Source organism: Opisthocomus hoazin, chromosome 8 (assembly GCF_030867145.1).
Source record: "Opisthocomus hoazin isolate bOpiHoa1 chromosome 8, bOpiHoa1.hap1, whole genome shotgun sequence".
In the NCBI taxonomy this organism is placed as follows: Eukaryota; Metazoa; Chordata; class Aves; order Opisthocomiformes; family Opisthocomidae; genus Opisthocomus; species Opisthocomus hoazin.
In genome coordinates this window covers 8,164,334-8,170,108 of record NC_134421.1, presented here as the reverse complement: position 1 = coordinate 8,170,108, position 5,775 = coordinate 8,164,334, and positions in this window count along the sequence as shown.

The window sequence follows — 5,775 nt, the reverse complement described above, 5'->3', positions numbered from 1 at the left end:
AGCATCGCTTTAACATCTGCAAAACTAAAAAGAATAACCAGAAGTCAACATTTTCATCAGTCAAAAGACTTTACAGTCTTGTCCTGTCACACTATAAGTTATAATTCCTCTCCAGTCTTATTGAAGCAGATAAAAATAGAGAGTGTGAGAGTGGGAGGAGCATAAGGGAATCCAACTTTTGCCTCTAGGTTTTGAAAAACAAACGAGAGAATTAGCTCATTTCTATTATTAGCCGCTCCAGACAGCCAAAGGCAAAATTTCAGTGAACATTTTGTCAGTGGAAAATCCATTTATAACGTACTTTGATTTCTGTTCCATTTCCACACTAGGACAAGAAAATGATAAGCTATGGCTACATCAGCAAATCAAAAATTTTTGGGAATACCTGTGACAAATTGCCGTGTACTTGGAGATACGCTGTTTTTCTTACTTTGGCTTTTCACACGTTCAAATACAGTTCTGTAATAAATAGGAAACTTTCTTCCCCCCATTCTTCAAATATCTTGAGTCACACACAGGTTTGGGGAAGGCAAACTTTAATCTTCCATCCCATTTTTGCAAGTAATCAAGGCTTTGCTCTGTCACCATCCCTACACTGAACAGCTCTGCTGCTTGTCCGTCTAACTGCTTCAGATGAGGGTGTGATGTAAATCAAAATCAAATGAGGGTGATGTAAATCAAAATACGGGTGTGATGTAGAATCGGATGCCTGTGTCAGGTGGGGAGCAGACAGGCAGGATCTGCAGGGAGGAAATGTGATCTGTAGTTCACTCGACTGAATTTCTCCCTTTTCTCCTGTCAGAGGAAAAGGACCATGCTCTTCTGTTTTGTTACCTCCTCTAGCAGAAAGAGAATAGCTACCCAGGGAAAATGTTTCTTTCAACAATATTGTATTTTGCAATAAAAATGGCTTTTATGCAGAAGTTTCAATGCACTCCAATAATAACAGACTGTAAATAGCACTTTTAATTTGTCAAAACACTGCGCAAACATCAGCTTGTTAACCTCACCACATGTCTTTAAGACAGGCAGGTACTGTCAGCTCTACTTCATTGCACAGTAAAAACTTGAAATAAGTTGCTTGCTGAAACCAACATAGTGAAATAGTGGAAGCTTCGGGGTTATGTATGAAGATTTCATGGTCCTTTACCCCTTGATTAATTCACTAGGCAGCAGAACTTCAAAGTAAGACAGCGCGTTTAGCCCTAGTGATAGCATTTAGACTCAGTATTCAGTACAGTATTCTGCAAGAGAAAGTCTTTACACTACTTATGCTGGGATCACTGAGAATTACAAGGCCTCTGTACCTGGAAAAGCTGGACATAGGAGTGGAGAGTCTGCTGTAGAAAGAGCATGGGCAATTCCAGCACTTCGTCTTTTGGATTTAAGCAAAGCAAGCGACCTTTCCTTCGAGCACTCCCCAGACGCTGCACGATCTGTGCATTGTGCGAGAAATTGTTGCTACATAGGTGGCAAAGAGAAGCTCTCCCACGTCCTGTTGTGCATAGATGATGCGGTAGTGTTTGAACACATTATTTATAGACTATATGATAAACCTGGAGCTTTCTCCAGCATCTAGGCTGAGTTCCAGTTCTGCTGTCGTGGTTAAGAATTGTCTCTAACAGCCCCTGAACCACAATGCAGGCAGCAATCAGTGGATGCGTGCAAGAAATGTCCATTGTATGGTATCGATCCAAGCTTCACATATGCACAAATATCTGCATAGATGGGGGCAAAGGGGAGCAGAGATTTCCCCTTCTCTCTTCGGTGTTCATTTAAAGTAGTGCTGCTGTATGCTTGGAGCAAGGGTACATTAAACAGCATCTTTGCCAGCGACTCACACAAAATCACCAGTACTGTGAAGATACTGATGTTTTTTTAAAGGTTTTATAGAAACTGTCATTTCTGATCTGCAGCAAAATCTGAAATGTGACTTTTACATAGGACAGGAATGTCATGCTCAGCTGAGGAGCCCAGCCATTTACCCTGTCAGGACCAGCCTCAGCTCTGGAAAGCCAATGACTTCAGAGCAGCTCCCTAGAAAGACTTCTCAAGAGCATGAACACAGGAGCTCTGCAGCTCCAGGCTCCTCAGATATCAGGGGAGGAACCAGCAGAGTCCTAAAGAAAGATACAAAAAGGAGTACACTTACAAAAAACATTAACAATTTTCCCACCACATCTAGGAAAGTGTTAATGTAGCTGTGTATTTATTTGATTTGCTTAGTAGTTGTTTCTTTGGCAGAAAATACTTCTGGTGCAGTGTAATGGAGATGCAGGGTCCTTTTTTGAAAATATGCTTTATAGGTTTCTTCAAAGGTAGCAGTATTCTGAATTCACTGGATTCCCACCAGAAGTTTATTTTCTAGCAGGTTCCTTTTGACATAACAGGCTTTAATCTCAACCCTAAAATAAATAGTCTTAGCAAAAATGGGTCAGCACTTCCTGACAGAATGCTTTTTGTCCGAAAATGCTGATTTGATTCAATTAAAATCCTGTGAGGCAATGTGACTATTTCAATGAAAGTGTCCTCAGGAAAGGATTGCTATGGTTGAAGATAATGTTTCTAGTAAAGAATCAAAGAGTGAGAAACTCGAGATAGAAGTGCTAAGTCTACTATTTAGACTGTTCTCTTGAGTTTTGATGATTCATTTTCAAGACCTGCAGCTCTCCCACCTCCAAGTGACTGACGAATTTACAAGACTACAGAGTGCCTCTTTCAGTCTTTCTTGCTGAAGCAGTTACATTTCAATAAGTGATTTAACATTTATTGGTTTGCAGAAGGACTGGCTTTATAGCCGAGTGAATGGGGCACTTGGGCTACGGGGGGTCTCGTTTCCTGAACCTGGTCTGTCTGATTCACAGCAGTGAATTGAAAGTCTTCTTTTCAATTTTTTCAAAACGTCTTTGACGCAGAAAAAAACAAGAAATATTTTGCCTATTGCCAGAAGTCCAACGATCACTTTGTCCTGTGCATGTGTTTGCGTACCGGCACTAGCAAGGGGAGTTGCATGCTGAAGCGGGGTGCAGCTCCCTGAAGCACCAGCCAGGGCAGGAGGTGGCTTGTTTCTGATTTCCATCTCTTTTTGAGCTTTCCGTGCTGAAATGCCTTGCTAGCCTTATGCCTGTGGAGACACCAGTGACTGGACATAAACGAGGAATGACATCTACTAGGAGCGGGAACTATTAATGAAGCACTAGCAATGAGACAATTTATTTAGTGTGGCCTTAGTGGAGTGTCCCTCAAATAACATTAGTGGGCCAGAGAGAGAGTTGTTCCTCCACAACTGCACAGTTGAATTTAGCTCCCGCACAGAGATGCTTGTGGCAGATCACCTCTGGACCTTTAGGAGATAAAGCACATCGGTGCATATATCTTCCTGAGTTAGGCAATTTTCCCTGCTCCTCGTATCACATGCCACAAAATCTTAGCAGCAACTGTCAGTTATGAGACCAAAAGGTGGAGTGTATAGGGATATCACTTCTGCTGACTACAGGAACTTTTATGCCATGTTAAGGCTTCTTTGAAGTTAATAATTTTGTAAGTGAACCTCCTCTAATGGCAGTGCCTAAATAATGATACAAATGGCTTTACATTCTCTGTGAAAATCTTGCATAGCATTCTTTCTTCCTCCTGCAGGCTTTTAAAAGACATCTTGCTACACCACACTAAAAGAAAGCAGAATAAAGCCTTGTTCCAAAAGACAGAGAGGTGTTGTGGGTTTTTTTTTGGTACCTCCGGTAAATGATGTGACACCTGTCACAGACTGAAAACTGTGTCTCTGCAGGATGCATTAGCTCAATATCTGCTTGCTAGCCTTGCCAGTCTACTTAATGTGATGCAGGCTGGAGTCAAATCTTTAATGTGAACGGAGAGATCAGAAGAAGCCACAAGCACGGGAGGTCATTTAAGAGTTGAAGACAAACTCCTCTTCCCTGCTAGAACACGACTCCGGAACAACCCTTGCCCTTCTTAAATGTAGTCAGTTTGTGCCTAAGCTGTGCATAGAGAAGGAATGGTTATTGCCTCCTTCCCTGGAGAGAGAAGGCAGGGAAGGCAGGAGGGCCTGCCATTTGCGCCCACAATATTCAGTGAGAAGTGCAAATTCATTGTAATGACACCAGATCCTCACTGAAAATAAAATTCAGTAGTTACTCAGTAACACTGGAATTGCCCAGTGAGGAGGGAGGGAGACATGCCACACACATGCACGCTACAAAGAGAAAATGAATCAAAATACAGAAGCTGCTTTTCATTTCAATATATCACAGGTATATCCAGAGAGAACTCAAGACCATTGACACCCAAGGACAGAAACACAGGGAACACTGTAGCCTTGCTCCTCACCGACAGCAGGCAGGAAGCCCTGCAGAGCAGCACTACCTCTCAGTGTCAGGCACTTGCAAACCTCCCTCTTGCCCTAGCTGCAAAGTCATTGCAAGTTTTGAAGGTTTCCCCCAAGTCTCAAAGCAAAGCTGCAAAACCAGTGATGCGGAGCACCATCATTTATACCATATAAATATTTTTCTTCTTTTTCTCCCCGCAGTGTAAGTGTTGATGCTAAACCTTTGTTTTAAAACGTATTTACTGATTCAGATTTTAAATGTATGCTGGTCTTACCCTGAGTTTTGAGTGGATGTGGAAGCTCTAACAAAGTGGGATCCAGTCTTCAAGATACTCTGACAGACACATTGACCATTGGAGCCTGTCTGGACATGACGTCCATGCTGCGTCCCCAGAACTGGTCCTGAATGTCGGCACTTTTTTACTACTCCTGGTCTGACAAATGTCTTTGGCTTGAAACTTTTTTTTTAAGATGTTTTAAAATAACTTGACAGCTTCAAGGACAAGGAGACCGCACCTGGTTCTTTGTTATTTACTTTTCTATCAGACTTTTACTGCATTTCCTGAATCTAGTAGCACTATACATGTATTACACAGTTACAAACCTGTATCATCTGACTTCTTTTAGCAGAGAGGCATTAATGGCAATGTCAAGTTTTTCCAGAGTATGTGCTTATATGGGTTTAATAGATGTCAGGGCCAGGAAAGCACATCACAATCTGCAAGTCTGACCTCCTCCTAACACAGGCTGTTAGGTTGCCCTTTATGAATTCCCACTTCACATCCATTAGCTGTCCTTGAGCTAGAACATCTCTTTGAGGAAAAAAATCAAATACTCCTATATACATTTTTAGTGATGCAGAATGTATTACCTGCCTGGATACATTGCTACAGTGACAAAATGCTTCTGTTGTGAAAAATACCATTTTTGTTCTTGCCTGAATCTTCCCTGTTACACTGAAGAAAAAGAAGACGTTCCTTGCTTTTGGATGAAATAGAAGAAAATAAATGAATAGGAACCTTAAATTGCTATAAATTTTGATATGTTCCCCAAGTGTACAGACTGTAAACAACTCGCTCAGAGCTGGGTTTTGGTGTTCTAAATAGATTAAACTCTCAATATCTGCTTCTAACTCATTAATTTTTCTCAATATTCTCTGAACCCTCTCCAACCTCTTAAATTTCCATTTTAAAGGATAGGTCATAATGAGATGTGGTTGTCCAATAACAGTCACTGCAACGCTAATTGCAAGAGAGAATGTAAATTCTCCTATTCAGCACTCCCCTACTTGCACATTTAAAGAGAATTCTCCATCATAAACCTGAAGTCGTTATCACTGTTTCCTACGATGAGATCTTTTGTTCTGCGATTATGTCTTATAACCTTCTTTTTATGAGAGGTGTGATTTTATACTTAGATATAGTCTAAGA